This window comes from Acipenser ruthenus, chromosome 2, assembly GCF_902713425.1.
Source record: "Acipenser ruthenus chromosome 2, fAciRut3.2 maternal haplotype, whole genome shotgun sequence".
Taxonomy (NCBI): domain Eukaryota; kingdom Metazoa; phylum Chordata; class Actinopteri; order Acipenseriformes; family Acipenseridae; genus Acipenser; species Acipenser ruthenus.
In genome coordinates, this window is record NC_081190.1 from 78,283,093 (window position 1) to 78,301,529 (window position 18,437).

Sequence of the window (18,437 nt, forward strand, 5' to 3'; positions counted from 1 at the left end):
GGGGTGTTCCTCTGTATCAAATTAAGTCTACTCATGAATAAGACGAAACGCGTTGAGATTTTGTTTGTGCTTTTTTGTTTTCTAAAAAATATTTGAAGAGAAAAGCTAAAATAAAAAATAAGAATAATGGGAACAATCTGTTAAAATTGGTTAAAATTCAGCGCAATAGACAATGCAGCCATGCTCCAGTAACAAAAGCTATCCCTACTATCAACACATTAATATCCATAATTCTATTTATTTAACAGTTGGTATTTAAAAACTTTAGACACGTAGTTGTTACATGTCTTGCATCCCTAACAAATTAAAAAATAAACATTTTTAAAATCATTACTGAATTCAACATTTTACCAGCATTGAAAAATCTATATGTAGCGATCAATTATATATATATATATACACACACACACACACACACACACACACACACACACAGTATATACAGTGCCTTGCGAAAGTATTCGGCCCCCTTGAACTTTGCGACCTTTTGCCACATTTCAGGCTTCAAACATAAAGATATGAAACTGTAATTTTTTGTGAAGAATCAACAACAAGTGGGACACAATCATGAAGTGGAACGAAATTTATTGGATATTTCAAACTTTTTTAACAAATAAAAAACTGAAAAATTGGGCGTGCAAAATTATTCAGCCCCCTTAAGTTAATACTTTGTAGCGCCACCTTTTGCTGCGATTACAGCTGTAAGTCGCTTGGGGTATGTCTCTATCAGTTTTGCACATCGAGAGACTGAAATTTTTGCCCATTCCTCCTTGCAAAACAGCTCGAGCTCAGTGAGGTTGGATGGAGAGCATTTGTGAACAGCAGTTTTCAGTTCTTTCCACAGATTCTCGATTGGATTCAGGTCTGGACTTTGACTTGGCCATTCTAACACCTGGATATGTTTATTTGTGAACCATTCCATTGTAGATTTTGCTTTATGTTTTGGATCATTGTCTTGTTGGAAGACAAATCTCCGTCCCAGTCTCAGGTCTTTTGCAGACTCCATCAGGTTTTCTTCCAGAATGGTCCTGTATTTGGCTCCATCCATCTTCCCATCAATTTTAACCATCTTCCCTGTCCCTGCTGAAGAAAAGCAGGCCCAAACCATGATGCTGCCACCACCATGTTTGACAGTGGGGATGGTGTGTTCAGGGTGATGAGCTGTGTTGCTTTTACGCCAAACATAACGTTTTGCATTGTTGCCAAAAAGTTCGATTTTGGTTTCATCTGACCAGAGCACCTTCTTCCACATGTTTGGTGTGTCTCCCAGGTGGCTTGTGGCAAACTGTAAACGACACTTTTTATGGATATCTTTAAGAAATGGCTTTCTTCTTGCCACTCTTCCATAAAGGCCAGATTTGTGCAGTATACGACTGATTGTTGTCCTATGGACAGAGTCTCCCACCTCAGCTGTAGATCTCTGCAGTTCATCCAGAGTGATCATGGGCCTCTTGGCTGCATCTCTGATCAGTCTTCTCCTTGTATGAGCTGAAAGTTTAGAGGGACGGCCAGGTCTTGGTAGATTTGCAGTGGTCTGATACTCCTTCCATTTCAATATTATCGCTTGCACAGTGCTCCTTGGGATGTTTAAAGCTTGGGAAATCTTTTTGTATCCAAATCCGGCTTTAAACTTCTCCACAACAGTATCTCAGACCTGCCTGGTGTGTTCCTTGTTCTTCATGATGCTCTCTGCGCTTTAAACGGACCTCTGAGACTATCACAGTGCAGGTGCATTTATACGGAGACTTGATTACACACAGGTGGATTCTATTTATCATCATTAGTCATTTAGGTCAACATTGGATCATTCAGAGATCCTCACTGAACTTCTGGAGAGAGTTTGCTGCACTGAAAGTAAAGGGGCTGAATAATTTTGCACGCCCAATTTTTCAGTTTTTTATTTGTTAAAAAAGTTTGAAATATCCAATAAATTTCGTTCCACTTCATGATTGTGTCCCACTTGTTGTTGATTCTTCACAAAAAATTACAGTTTCATATCTTTATGTTTGAAGCCTGAAATGTGGCAAAAGGTCGCAAAGTTCAAGGGGGCCGAATACTTTCGCAAGGCACTGTATAGCACTGTATTCATCCTATTTTTTTCTTTTCAAGCTTCAGTAAAAAAACGTTTGTGTTTTTGCTTTCGTCACTTAGTTTAGGTTTATCAGAGGTACATGAATTAAAACTGTACCTCTAAACCTAAGTGAATTCATGCAAATCATGAAGGATTGCCATACAATTTAACATAATTAAACAAAGCAACGTCTTTCTCTTAACTTAGCAATAACTGAACTATGCAATTTACAGGAATATAAACAAACAACCAATGCATAAAAAATAAGTTTATTTCAGAGATAGTCTCGTTTAGAAAATCTGGAATCTGGTTGCCGGTCTGAAAAATAACTGGAATCTCTCTACTTGTTCAGATTAGCCTGGCCTAAATTAATCACATTTCAAGACATTAATTTTCAAGATCTCTAATGAGTTTTTGTTTTCTTGGGAAACTACAAAATAATTAATTTACTAAATTGATCTGAGTGGAATGGAACTGCTGATTGAAGAAATTCAGAGACTGACAGATGACAGTTATAGTAAAAGGCTGTTTTATGAGATAAGAAACAGGTTTGCCCTTTGTGCCAATTGTGCTGCACTGTGTGTTGGTTTTGTGTTTGTGGAAGCCGAGGGCTTAGGACCACCATACTCCTTTCATGTGTGACTAAAACTGGATTTGAAGTCAAGCATTCAGAGATGTAGTGTGTGTGTATTACCAACACACCTATTTCCATTAATATTCTGCATTTTGACAGGTTTGGTAAACTTAATTTGTTGACTCTAAAACAAGTATGTTGGTACATCACGTTAAATGAAAATAAATGTTTTCAGTAAATAAAAGGCAACAGAACCTTGGAATTATTCATCCTTAGGATAACTTATTTTTACTACTAAGACCTAATGGCAAGAAAATTCTGTTTTTACTAGGATCTTAAACGGCTGGTTTCACAAACTACAATTAGTACTAATCTTGGACTACCTTACCTAAGATAACGCCCGCCATTACAAAATAAGAGCCATGACCTACGATAAACAGTATGTACATATAAAAATGTAAGTCTGACATACCTATATACTCAACAACAGACAAAGGATAACAGTTAGATGTATGTGTGACATACACAATATGTAAGCCCCACTATATTCCACAGCAGGGAATAATAAGGCAAACAAATTAGTTTAAATAGTATCAGTGATGTGTAATTTTTCAATAACGTCAGGACGTGTGATGCAAGGTAACTGCAGTCTGTATTACTTCTTCGTCTTCGCTGACAGCAGTGTCCAGGTCCTTGTCTTTGCGCTCCACTTGTTGTTCTTTCACAAACTCCTCCTGTATCCTCTCCAGTTCCTGCAGCTCGGCTGTCAGCCTCTCCATGTGAAACTCTCGTCTGTTCTTCAGCAGCTTCATAGGGAAGGGGTTCATATCATTAAACGCTATGGTCATTAGTTTCCTAAAGACAGAAGATACAGAGAAAACAAAATGCCACTGATGAAACAACTGCAAAGTTAAAAGGACCTGGGAACTCTGCATTTTTCCCTTTCAAAAAATACATAAATAAATAAATAAATAAACAACAAAATATGGGCATGCCAAAATTAAATTCATAAAAAGACAAAAAGACAAACATACACACTTGAGAAACAATGCACAGTTCTAACAGGAACAAAAAATGTAAGTCTGACATACAAAGTTGTTGCTTGCTAATTTTCTAACATAATTGTTTAGAGATTGAACCCATTAACTTCTACAGTGTATCAATCTTCAGGTGGTCCAAATCAGTCAATGGCCCCCTGTCTCTGCACAGCCGGCACTGCCTGGATTCTTGTCTAATACTGAAGCATGAATGGCTGCATCTAAATAAATGTGTTTGTATTTCAGGTTTAGTGGCTGGACAGAGGAGAAACATGGTGATTGGATCAATAATTCCAATGAAAAGGCTTTGAGAACTAAATGGAAACATATTTCTGCTGCTTTACAGTCATTGTGAGAAAGCTCTGCCAAATTATTATCATATAATCCCAGTTATTTCACTGAAAATCAAGAGAAGCAGACTGATTGATCCAGTTCCGTGCTACAGTATAACAGAAAATAAATGTTTTCAGTAAATAAAAGGCAACAGAACCTTGGAATTATTCATCCTTAGGATAACTTATTTTTACTACTAAGACCTAATGGCAAGAAAATTCTGTTTTTACTAGGATCTTAAACGGCTGGTTTCACAAACTACAATTAGTACTAATTTTGGACTACCTTACCTAAGATAACAATAGGTAGTCCAGGATTAGTGCTAATCAGGGCCTGTGAAACCAGCCAATTGACCTATCAGTTAAATTGTTCAACACTTTAATAATCTGCTTGCAAACTGTTCATTAAACAGCTATACATACAGTACATCTGTTTTCTAAGCTGCAAATAGGACATTATGTGGGTCTGTGAGGTGGGGGCTCCATTACCTGTAGGAAGTGAATGGTAAAGAAGGACTTACGGTTTCATAGTGGATGCATGGTAAAGCTCAGTAAACTGCAAAATCACTGTTCACATTTACCATCATCAAAATGGTACAAGACAGTTTATTGAAATCACTAACTTTACTAGTGGTTAAAAGCATGGTCACTGGAGTGAGTGAGATGAGTGTGAACTGTTTATACAGTCTGTGATTGACAGCAACTGGTCTGATGCGTCTGCTGTACATTATCATCATCCTCATTCTGCCTCACCTGCCATCAGAGATAGTTTTGGTGAAAAAACGGAGGTATTGGTAGATTTCCAGATTGTCGTGAATTTTTAGAATGTCCTCTTCATTGTACTTAAAGAGGGCCAGTGCATAGCGAAATATCACCTGGAAACAGAAAGAAGGAAATACTGTTCAGGTTAAAAAAGAAGGATACTTTCGCTCATCAAGTCGTCACTGGACTGAGCCCTTTTATAATTAATTATATTTTACTTATTTCCATGTTTTTCATTTTTACTCTCTATAACTCTCTAAAATGTCATTACTATAATTTAAAATAATTGGATAAGCTGTTACAATGTAAGTGTGACATACTGTGCACATGTTTGCAAGTTAAGACAATTTTTCTCAACAATTTGTGCTGAAAAATGTATTAAGCACGTTTCAACACAGTTGGGTAAGTGTGGGTGGTGTGGGTGGTGTTGGTGGTGGGGGGGTGGGTATTAAAGGATCAATTACTAACACAGCCAGCGCTGTACCTTTTTGCCCTCATAGAGGAAAGCGTCCCACACTCTGAGCAGGATGTCGCTGACCAGACTTTCCACAAAGACCACCAGGAACCAATTGAAGGTGATGAGGGAATGATCGATGCTGTGCTCCTTGAAGTGGGCCGTCAGGCGAGGCATCTTCTCAGCAAGAAAGTCACGGAACACCCTCTGATCAGCCTGCAAGGAACAAAGAGCTCTGCTTAGAGCAGCAGGAGTTGCTCAGCTGTTAGAACAAATAGGGACTATGACTGCCTGAATTAGCACATCCACAGTACTTACTGGTGAAGCAAAGGGGATAGCATTAAAACTCAGCTATAGGCTGACAAGCAATGTCACAAATATTTTAACATTTTCTTAGTAATAACGGAGAGACATGGACAAATTAGCCAATTTCCATAACAGGAACCTGAGAGGCAGTGAGGGTTTTGCTGTAGTAGTCTTGTGGCATTATGATTTCAACAACAGCCACCAGACACCAGAAGGCAATTCAGAACTAAAAGTGCAATAGCTGCCAACCTGCAAGAGGAAACAAACATACCACATGACTCCACTGGAAGTGTGCTGCTAATATTCAGAAGAAAAGGGGGACACATAGGTGTGCCAAGCCACATTTTTACACATTTTAGGCCCTATTTTGAAATAAATTTTCAGAGGAATTTGATGTATGAAACTAGCAAGAAATTATGTAAATTATACACTTATTTGTATTTATTATTATTTTATTTCTTAGCAGACACCCTTATCCAGGGTGACTTACAGTCGTAGACAAAAATACATTTCAAGAATCAGTATAAGTATTAATACGATTACGATTCAATAACGGAACAGATAACAGTGTCAGTGATAGTTACATCAGGATATAATTAAATACAAAATACTACAGATTAAATGACACTCGACAGATTACAGTACTCTAAAGTACAGGGTTAAATGCAGTAAAATAGGGAGCAGATAAGAGCAAGTAAAGTGCATTTAAGGAAGAGTGATAAGTGTCCAGATGGAAAAGAGGAGTTTCTACAGGTGCTGTCTGAAGAGGTGAGTCTTGAGGAGGCGCCGGAATTATTTTTAATCTGCCTGAATATGGCCACTCGTGCTTTCCACCACAGTTGTCTTTACAGTTGTGTAGAATATTAAAGAACATATCTGGGCCAGTATATTTGTGATTCCAGAAAAAGATATATTGTACAGGGGAGGGATGAGTAGCTAAGAATACACAACACAGTTAACAACCACTAGGTGTCATAATTTCTCAAATCAATAAATAAACACTGTTTGCATGTGTATTCTTATTGCTATTTATAATACAACAACACATTGCTCTAGTATAGTGTCCTGGCATAGCTACCTCCAACGAAGTGCTCTAAAATGTTAAACACCGGTAATGCTGCCATTACCTGTGGCACTGCTTACCGGTAATAGGCATTATTCTCTGTTTTAGAAAAGGATAAGTTATGCTAGTCCACGTCCAAGAAGTACAAGAAAGTGTTTTGTCTTTTTTGGCAACACCTTTTACTAATTAAAATGAGCGAATGGCATTAAGAACTTTCAATACAAAAGGTACTGTACCGGTTGAGGCCCTGGCAGTAGCCGATGGTGGGGTTTTGCCAGGAGAAGGCTAGCAGAATGCGCTGCAGCTTTTGGACTGCGTCGGAGGTGGGCGAGGAGAAGTGCTTATTGCTGGTGAGGATGCGGTGCAGGTCCAGCCTGGTTTGCCGCGAGGCCGGGTGCTCCGACACCTCGCAGTGCATCCTCAGCTCCTGGTAGCGATTGGGATTCCGCTTCCTATAGACCTGCGTCCGTGTCCTCACGATCCAGCGCCACACCTGCTCCCGGTACTCCACAGGGATCCCACACCGGATCAGGCCCTTCAGCTCCGGGGATGGAGCCAGCTGGTCCAAGGGACGGCTGGTCAGGTAGTTAGCCCACCTGGTCCGCAAAGGCTTGTCCACCATCTCATTGTTGCGCAGGTTGTTGGAACGGATCTCCAGGGCCTGGATTTTGGCCAGGAGCTTCACGTCCTCTACTTCATAATCAGGAATGGTCTTGAATCCATAGTCGTTGTACTCACTGGGACGGAACAGAAAGTTAAACAAGGATGTTGGTAACATGCAGTATTCACATATTCCCTAAATTATCATACAACATTGTATAGTAGGTGCATGGCTCCAGGTTTTTGTGATTTAGTTATGTGTAATGAACCTCTATGTTAAGTTGTACTGTTATATTTCTAATCAGTCCCCTCTGCCAGCGTATTCCTCCCCATCGCTGCAGGAGAGCATTGAGTTAGTTAGTTGAGTTGGAACAGTTGGCGGAGAGAGACAAAGGGAGAGAAGGGAGTGGGCTGAAGTTTGACGGTTTGGAGGAGGTAAATGTGTTTGGAAGCCAGTACAAGAACCAGGAAAGGGTTATGTGTAAATGGTATATGTGCCTGAAACTAACCTGCCTAGGGTTATGTATAAGGCCCTGTGTAAATCGAGATTTCACGAACTGCACAGAAATTGCGAACTTTTTCAATATTCTTATAATTATTATTTGTATTTCATACGATGGAGGTAAGCTATTCTGTATGTCCTGCAATGTTACTGCAAATCATCTCTTGACAGGCATTTAGATTCAAGTATTCACTGAAAGAGAAAGGCGGAAATCCAAGAAACCAAAAACGTGAACTTCCATGTTCCAAAAGTCCACTGAAAACCGTGAAGCACGAAACACATTAAATTTTGACCTGACAGGGATGTTTGTTTGCGCAAATATCCCTCTTGAAAAACTGGACAACCAAAAGTTACATAATTTCTTCATACTGAGTGTAGCAAATGGTGGAGTGATTCCTTCATCAGCCCAGCTGAGACGTGAATACTTACCTAAAGTTGCCTATCACAAGCAGGAGATTATTAAATTAGTAAAACAGTCTGGTTGCTTGTCAATGGTCACTGACGAGTCGACTGATGCCCAATAGCAATATGTGTTTCACATTGTATTTGTTTTGCAGGGCCTAAATGGTGAACATGCATCTGACATAGAACTGAAAGATGTCCTTGCAGATACACTTTACCTACAGGCTGTTAATGACAACACCGTTTCACAAGCTATTGTAAAGTGCTTGAATAACTTTGATGTTGATTTTGAAGATGTCAGTGCATTTATCAATCTATTTGCTGTATAAAAAATAATAATAATCTGTACACATAATTTATAAAATAGTTCTGTGCACAATCTGCAAAATAAGACACTTTACCCGTGATACTGCCTTGAATTAAAAAAAAACAAAACACACACACTATTTTCACAGGGCCTTATGTATGAACAAAGGATTCTGGAGTTTTCTAAATAAACTGTAGACTTGCTGCAGCCTCTGACTGCTTTTTGGGCATATATACACCTTCACTGCCTAACATCAACCCTTATATATGGTCCTGGAATTGCAGTGTTTATTGACGCACATTGCTCTTTATGTGGTTGGTTAGGGAGCAGTTCAATGTCAATCCAATCTTTGACCTTTCTTTTTGCCTGCTAAGGTGTGCAGTGGTATTGTGATGTGGATTACTATACAGTTAACAGCAAGCTCATTTCAGCTGCTTGCATCAATCGCTCGAACAGCAGAACAAACATTTTCTGTTCAATTTACAATCAATACTATTCAATCTGAGTTCCTGTTAAGACTACAGTAAACTCTACAAAAGGAATTTCTATAATATTGACAAAAACAAACTGAGAAAATAGGAAATGCATATAATTTGCACTTCTGTTCTAAACAGACCATGCAACAAAACAAAAAGAGTTTTTGTTTTGTTTTAAAGAAGTGACATAAACAAAATATATATTTTTTTCAATTATTAAATTATCACATTAAAAGAGCAGGGCACATGACATAGAAAATCATAGACAGCAAAGCCCAGAAACTACTGTAAGTTCCAGCTCTTTTTTGGCTTTTCATTTGCGCACCTATTAGATCACAATTGCAACAAACCAACATTAACATTTTGATCCTTTGCTTGTTTTGGTATTTCAGTTCGGGATATGAGGGTATTATATGAAAATGGAACTGGTGTAGCTTGCAATCACATCATCAGTTTAGCAATAGAATTGCATTTTAAATATTTGAATATACTTAGTAACAAAAAAACAAGAAAGTAACCGGGGGAAAAAAGTTTTCGCTGTGAAACCCCGGTATGGAAATGTCAGTACTGTCTTACCTGACAGGGTTGAGTTTAAAGACATCCTTCTTGTCTCCCTGCAGTGAGTCCTCAATGAGCCTTTTCACCATCTCCTGCTGACTGCTGTCCAGCCCTTTGCTCTCCTGCAGCCTGCGTAGCACGACCAGGTACTTGCTCTCAATCTGGCAGTTTTTGGCCTCCAGGTAGGCACACTGCAACACAAAAGAGAGGTTTAGGGTTAGGATTAAAACAAAACACAGCAGCTGGTGAAAGCAGTAACCCTCCCACAACCTCCCACTCATTTCCAAGACAGGGCAGTCCAAAGGCAGAGGGTTTCTACACCCTGTTACTTTTTAACTGGGTTGAACTTGTTTATTAAAATGTAAAAATGAACCTAGTACATTTCCAAATAACTAATTTTACAGTTCTGATGGAGCCATTCCAATTATAATCTTGCTTCTGCTCCTTAAATTAATTTTATTTAAAAATCCTCTTTGCTGCAGTGTTCACTTGTTCCCTTGTGCTGCTTATATTAATTACAAGACTGCTATTTCCTACAGTGCAATATGTGTGTCACCCGAGTGCTTATGGACACTGTGGCTGTGAAGGGTCATTTCTTTGAAAGTTAAACTGTTGTGTACAATACATGTTTTCGATTATGATTCGGAAATCAAAGTGTTTACGTTTTTGCCAATTTTAGCAGTTTTAGCATAACCTGCAACTGAAATTATATTTATTTATTTATTTTTACAATTTTTGTATTTGGTTCTTCTTTAAACCAGAGTCACCCTGGTATCAAATGTGATACCTATTAATTCAAGTGCTCCCAGAAATCCTGAAACATCTCTACTGTAGTACAATAGTTTTTCATGTCACAAAAATTGTCTGATCCTAAATATATCTAAAATAATTTAAAACCATTGCCAATCAGACCAGATAGATAAAACATCTAATTTGCTGCAATCATACCAGCCAGTAGCTGTTTCATTGCACAGTGCACTCAGGGGATATCACTATATGGAGCCATGACGCAGGCACTAGGACAGATCAAGCACTGATACAGAAACAGCTACAACTTGACCCACCCCAAAGAACACATTGGGGTCAACAAGATTAAACATTAATTTAATTTGCAAACCAGGCATTTGTGTTTTTGTGAACAAAACACAAATTCACAGCACTGTACTTGTATTTAGAATTCACTACATATCTTTCCAATTTGCTTTCTGCATCTAGAGAAGACCTAAATTTGGAGATGAAAGGGAAACATCCCAGTCAGTCTGATCTGTTCATTCTGGGAGACTGGAGCTGGCTCAGTTGCTAACTTCTCTGTGGTTTTAATTAGTAATGCATGAACACACCCGAGGTTGCTGACCAGGCTAACAGCCAGCCAGTCAGAACTACTATGACAGTCAACTAAGAAGAAGAAACAAGGAGTGAAACCAAGTAGGAGTACAAAGAAAATTATAAAAATAAGGGAAGTACAGTATAAAATGAAAAAAGAAAAACCACAAATTACTAAAGAGAAACATAACAGAGGAAGTATCTCTGCAAAAAAAGCAAATAATTGACCAAAAATACTGACTGCCTATGTCTTTATTTATGCAGATACTAGACTACAATAACAAGGTAAGAAGGTATGTGGAGGAGTGGTTAGGGCTCTGGACTCTTGACCCGAGGGTCGTGGGTTCAATCCCAGCTGGGGAACACTGCTGCTGTACCTTTGAGCAAGGTACTTTACCTCGATTGCTCCAGTAAAAACCCAACTGTATAAATGGGTAATTGTATGTAAAAATAATGTGATATCTTGTAACAATTGTAAGTCGCCCTAGATAAGGGTGTCTGCTAAGAAATAAATAATAATAAAAGTATATTAATAAACATGGTAAACCCAGGTAAATTATTATAAATGCATTGTATAACCATGGGAAAAGCATGGGTAAAACTGCAGAAATACTGTGGTTAAACAGGAGGCCAAAGGAATGCTTTAAACTTTTAAAAAGTTACCAGGATGTGAAAATGATACAAAGTGAATCTAAAGTTGTTTTTTTTTATTTTGTTTTGTTTTTTGCGTTAGACTGTATAAGAATAGTGCCCAGTAGGTCACCAGCTTGCGTCACTACATTAGAACCACTTGCAATCCATGTGTCACTAAGCAGTTTGCTTTATCATAATGTACCAGCATGCTAGTTGTTCTTTAATTTACTTTGGCTTCTTAGTGCAGACAGAGATGTCTCTAGGCGAAATCACAGATCTCATTGTGGTTTTGTGGTTAAAGCTATAAGAAAAAATAAATAAACGAAACTCATTACTATTACTATTAATCTGGGGCCTACGCTATAAAAGCTGAAAATAAGATGTTTAGTATTAAATAAAGTCACTTATATATTAGCCTTACACAGTGACGATACTGCATTAAAGACTTGTAGGTAAGGATAATATATTTTTTGAACATATATGTTTTTTCACAATGGTTAAATGGGTACAGATCTGTCACACAGCAAGCTGTAAAGCACATACCTTCATCAGGAGGCCCTTCTCCTCTTCTGAACTGTTCCTCCACAGCTTAGTAAGCTGGTAGATTTCAGAGTTGAGGAACTTGTTTTGCATCTTGTGCGCCTCTATATCGTCCTAGTAAACAGAGTAAACGAATGAAATCAGAACACAATCTGTGGTTGTACTTAAAACATTTCTACTGTGAGCTCTATTTATTAAGAGCACAGGTTTGACCTAGTCCTGACTGATCACTGCTTTTCTTTGCTTTCATAATTGTACTCATTTGTACCCTATAAAACACTGTTTGAAAATCGCTGGGATACGTAAAAAAAAAGTGTGGCTAACTAATGTCAATTAATACACTGTACAAAAACAATATACTTGTTTTGTTCTAATAACAAAGAAATAGAAGAAAAAAATAGTTGGCCAACTGATCACGTGTCTGGAATTATTATTTGACTTTATATTAGTGGATTTAAGTTTTGCTAATAAGCAGATAACTGGTCTCCTAACTTTTACCAGAGAGCAGTGTACCCCCTCATGCCTAGTAGCCTGGGGTTACACAGGGATCTTTTTTTTTTATATACAGTATGTTTATGTTATTATAATAATTTAACACTGTGCAAGCCAGACCTATAGAGTACAAAATCACAGTAACGTGATACAAAGTACAGTCGAACCTGTCGTATCTGATCCTGTAAGATATGACACCATCATTACCCAATGGACCTGTGCCATGTGTGACTTACATATGCTGCTACCAACTGAATGGTGCTGATGGAAACTGACCAATGCACATTTTATTATGGGTCTAAAACAGTAAATTCAGCTCTTAGCTGGTCAGAATTTGTACACGCTGTCACTTCACATAACTGCCCAGTTTAACCATAGTAAATAAAAGAAAAGTAAAGGATTCATAAAATTACTGTACTGTTAAAAAGCGTGCATCCTTGTTGTTGTTTATGTCTCAGGTTAACACACACACAATGTAAAAAAAAACCTGTCAGATTACTTTGGCATACACTGAGAAAGCATGCTAAGAACTGTTTGGAATGCTGTTTTGTAAACTGAGAAATACTGTACTTCAGTGCTTGTGCAGTCATTTTCACAGATTTTTTTGTATAGAATACATGCTGTGTCGTACTTTGGTGTTTTAGGCACACTGATGTACCTGACGTTGTTCATTTATAATGCCCCGACATTAATAAAGAAACTACAATATACTAAAACGACTTCCTCTGAGATACAATATTAGTATATATTCGCTGGACCCCTGGACCGGTTCTACTATAAATGAATCATTCTTAGACTGGAGTGGCAAACAGTAATTGTGTGTCTGCTCCAATGCTAATAAAAGCTAGTTAAGATGTCATGTTTGTAATGCTTATTGGATGCAGAGAAGGTGCAGAATACCGTATGTGACACCCCAGCAGTGAAAACATGGATCAGTTACTTTACTGCTTTTTCACATCATGCAGGATTACATGGTGGTCAAACAAAACCAAAAAAAAGAGTGTGGTTTTATCCGTGTTTCTTGAAACAAGAGTTGACGTACTTCCCATGGCTGTAATGTAAAAGTAACTTTTAAAATAACCTTGAGGTGCTCAATCTTCTCCTGCAGCCTGCAGAAGGTCTCTGTGCCCATGGCTACGGTACGCTGAGGGTCAGCCATGCAGGCGGCCACCTGCTCGGAGAGCTTGAGGATGACTTCCTGCTTGGCGTTGTTCTTCTCCATCATGAGCTGCACGTGCTGCTGCAGCTCATTCACTTGGCAGTCCTGCATGGCCAGCCGCTGCTCCAGCTCCTCCTTGTCTTTGAGCAGGGCCTCCAGGCGGCCGTCCAGGTCCGCGATACACCTCTCTTTGTGCCGCACCAGTTCCAGCCGCTCCTGCTCCCCTGCTGCTGCCAGGAACTGTTTGCTGGTCCTCTTCTCCTGCTTTGCTGCCTCCAGGGCCTTGTGAAGGAGTTGCACCAGCTCCTGATTTCAAAACAAAAACACTATGGTCATTGACTCTTAAAGGTGAAGCTTCATGAGCTGAGTTGGAGGTCCCGTAAATAAATTATACTGTAGGTGGTCCCTGAATAATGCACCTGTACTTTCTTTGTAATCTGAACCAGCTGGGATCAGACCTGTTCAGATTAGTGATTTGTTTAGAGTACTGATAATAAACTGTACCATACTAAAAATGCCTGGTATAGTATTTGTTTTAGGTTTTTGATTCTTGCATTTCCTGAAAAATCTGTAATATCCCTTTGAATAAAAAAATACTGTTTTACTTATCATGTAAGAACAGCTGTTAACATCATGCATTTAATTACAGTTATGGCTACAGGTAAATTAAAATAGTCTACTGTACAATGCAATAGTCTACTGTACAATGCAATTTTCCCTAAAAAACAGCCTGTTGCAGTATTTATTAGTAGTGCATATGAGAAAAGGCTCTGAAGCTCTGCCCTATATTATACGTCAGTGGCCTTAAAACCAATTATCAGACATTATTATTATTACTATTTTGTTTATTTTGCAGACACCTTTATCCAAGGCGACTTACAGAGACTAGGGTGTGTGAACTATACATCAGCTGCAGAGTCACTTACAACAACGTCCCACCTGAAAGACGGACCACAAGGAGGTTAAGTGACTTGCTCAGGGTCACACAGTGACTCAGTGGCTGAACTGGAATCTGAGCCGGGGACCTCCTGATTACAAGCCCTTTTCTTTAACCACTGGACCACACAGCCTACTATTTCAATAACAATGTCCTTTTTTTAACCAATTATAAAAGATGAATTCAGTGAAGTGTTTTTAGAAAAGACCAGCAAAATGACTGAAAATTCTGCACACTGCCTGCTGGTGGTCATTTTTCAAACCATTCAGGAGATCAGCTTAACTTGTGTGTTTTTAACAGGCTCAAAAAAGACCTTGTTTTTGCAGCTCTGTTCTTTGTACTCTGAAAGAAGAAAACAATGATAATGCAATAAAAGTACCAAACACTGGAAATACTGTCCCAGTATTACAATAATAATGAGCAATGGTGTCTTGTAAAGTGGTTTCATAAGGTCCAGGATAACCGTGTCTTTAATCAAGACACAAAAACTAATGATAAAATAAGTCAAAATGCACATGCACAATAAATTCTGTGCACAAATAAAGATCGTGTCTGTTGGTCTAATTTTAGATCAAATATACAATTAGCTACAAACTCTTGCATGTTGCAGATCAGGTGCATTTGAGCACCGCGTTAAAAGTTGTATGGGTTACTAACAGGAAACAAGAAGGCGGCGATGCAAGATTAAAGTTTATGTTTGGGAAGCAATAAAATATGCTTATTGAAGCTCATAAAAATGTAAAAGGAAGTTTTGTGACCATACAGGCAAAAATGTAAGCTGTCTTTTTATCATCATAAGATACAGAGGAGTCATGAGCGAAAACCCAGAATTGCATTCAGGAGCTCTATTGTGACTTTTTAGATCTAGCCCTGCAGAAACAGTCCCTGCACAGGGCACAAAATTACCCTTGACTTCCTGACTCACCCTGCACACCATGCACTCATGCCTTTACCAGCTGAGCCCCTCGGGGGCCCCAGAGATTTTGTATTTTAATACACTTGTACTCTATGTGTTGATGACAAAATAATCAAAAAAATTCTACATTGTAACCTTTATGGATTCATAGGAACAGTAGTACAGCACAAGAGTTTCAGTTACAGACAATGAAGCAACAACAGACTCTCTTCACTGTTTCAGAAGTGCCCTTCAACCCTATTTTACATACACAGCTACTATAGAACATCATACCACCATGTTTATAACAATTTGGATTATCAGAAATACAGTTATCACACTTTTAAAAAGCTCTCCTGTTAGGTAATGCATGAGTTATTCTGCTAAATGCGTTTGCCTTCACACCCAGTGACACCTTAGCCAAGGAGGAAAGAAAATGCACAGTAAAGCAACCAATTTGTGGTCAGCATGCAGGTTTCTGACTTGCATAGAAAAAGAGTTAAGACATCACACAGTCAATACAGTAGATCAGTACTTTAATCAGTTTAGGCAAAATTATTGCTGGTCTTGGATTTGAGTTTGTATTACTTTATGTAACTGCTTGACTTAATCCACTGTTTCTGTCTTATGATCGTTCATACCATGCTTATTATAGATACAAAATCATATTTAAATACTATCATACAACTTTATAAAGGTTTACCACTGTGTTTTTGCACAGTATTTTTTACAGTTTTCCCATGCTTTCCCTGTGATTAGACTGTTATTTTCCCACAGTGTACCCTGGCTTTCCATGTTTATTAATATGCTTTACCATACCTAGCTGGTCTTTACAATGCTGACCTATGCTGTACCACTATGCTTTATGATTTTACTATGGGAAACATTTATAAGGTTCAATCATTCATTGTACAAGTGCCTCACAAGACATATTATTTAATAACTCAGTTATCAGTTGTTATGTGCTTAAATATACTTCAGTCACCCAAACCAAACATATACCTTTTGTGACTTGAGCCCCTCAGTGAGCGTGAGTCTGGATAGTTTGTCCACGGGGCTCCCCTCCTTTCCTGACACCTTCTCCCCAGAAGGCTGAAGAGAACTGGTCATTTTCTTCTCCCTCTTGTTCATGCTGCTTGATGGAGAACTCTTTCCTCCAGTCTTTGCTTCCTGCGCAGACTCGTTTGTAACTGAAGAAACTGAAGGAGCTGAAAGGACTGTAGGTGCTGGGGGTGTCAGAGGTACAGGCGGTGCTGGAGGTGCTAGGAAAGAGAGCAAGCAAAGAAAGCATTTGAAATGCAGAATATTTATTTAATATATATATATATATATATATATATATATATATATATATATATATATATATATATATATATATATATATATATTTTTTTTTTTTTCTTAAACTTGCTGGTTCTTTATTTTATTCTGGAGCCACCTACCTGACAATATACCCTTCATAATCATTAAACAAAAAAAAGAAAATAATGATTATTTCTGGAATTCAAATTTGTTATACACACAAAAATCATCATAGAACCCATAGTACCGATGTTAATTCTAGGGTGCCTAGCCAAAACTACAATTTGCTGCAAAAGAAAATAGTTGTTAAAAAGAGCTGTTGTTTTCAATGAAAGGTGAAATTGTGAGCTATCTAGTGAGTTTTCTAGAAATTTCTTTAAAAAAGGCTTTATTGACACTCATTCTTTATCTTATTAACAAGCTTTACTCCTGCATGGTTCACCTTTTAGGAACAGGAAACCTCTGCACATTTATAACAGCAGAAAGAGTTCTTACCCTGCATGAGAAGAATGTAATAGTTTCAGAGCCACTGTGGTGGTCCCCGCATTGAACTGATCCAGACATGAACTAAGCAGAGACACAGACTTTGCAGGGCAGTTTCCTGTCAACTGAAGGACGCACCTGTTGTTTCCCCCAGTACCTGTGTCACAGGATCCTCACAGGGACAGTCTTCCGACTGCTGAATCTTGTCAAAGTTGAACACACTCCGCCTCAGCTCCTGAGCTGGCTTGTTTCCACAGATATTGAGGACAACTGACACAAACTGACTTCTGAAGGCAAAGTACAGAGAAAACAAAACTAAATGCATAGAAACAAACACACACACACACACAAACTAAAGTAGTACACAACAAATAACAATAATCAAAGCTCAACTGGTTGCTTCTCTTGCTTACAGGCAGCTGCCTGGATAGGGCTGACTAGTTTACATAACAGGTTAAAGGGCAAAACATGAAAAAATATGTGGTGGTTACAAGAGTATAGCAACACTTTGTAAGCGTTTAGAATAAATAATTTAAATTGGGTTATTCCGGTTCAGCTGTTTTGTTTTGCATGCACACAACACCTACCCTGGAACCCTTTTCTCCATCAGATCACAAACTGAAGAACCCCACCACACACACAATTTGGTCGACTTGAGCTAGAATTAAAACTGGGCTGTCAGTGAGCTTACCTTCCCAAGGTGCAGAAGGCAGCTGGCAGAGCTGTGTGGAGGTAGTGGAGGGCTCTGCAGGTATTTTCACCAGGCTGGTATTGTGCTGCCACCGTTTTATTTGCAGCTGCTGCAACCAATACAGCATGGCTTGGCTGTTTAATGCCTGTAAAACAAAAACAAAACAAACTAGATGGTAACTTTACAAGTTGTGGGGCTTGCTTTATTGGGAAAGTGGTCAAAGTAGCTGATTTGTGTCAAAAGTCACATTGTTTATTAATTGTCTCATGCTTAGAATGTGCTAGAATTTGATATTTCTCAAAGTTCTATGACAGTTAATTCAACAGTGGGAAGTAGCCTACTGAAAGAAGTTGACGCGGTTACTAAAACAGCTGTACCTCTTGATTGGTAGACGCCATTCCTGTTTTGATTTCATATTTGAATAGCTGAGAAGTAGAGGAAGATTTCATTTGCTCTAAGTAGTTGTCTAACTTGTTGGGAAAGTGGTCAAAATGGCAGTTTATAAAAAGTTAGAGAAAATTTTAGTTGGTGCGGTTAC

At 38.5% G+C, this 18,437-nt stretch overlaps 1 pseudogene; it reads right to left on the reverse strand.

Annotated features, from left to right (window-relative positions):
• Positions 1-2,054: 2,054 nt before the first annotated feature.
• LOC117402774 (TBC1 domain family member 2A-like) lies at positions 2,055-18,437 on the reverse strand (annotated as a pseudogene).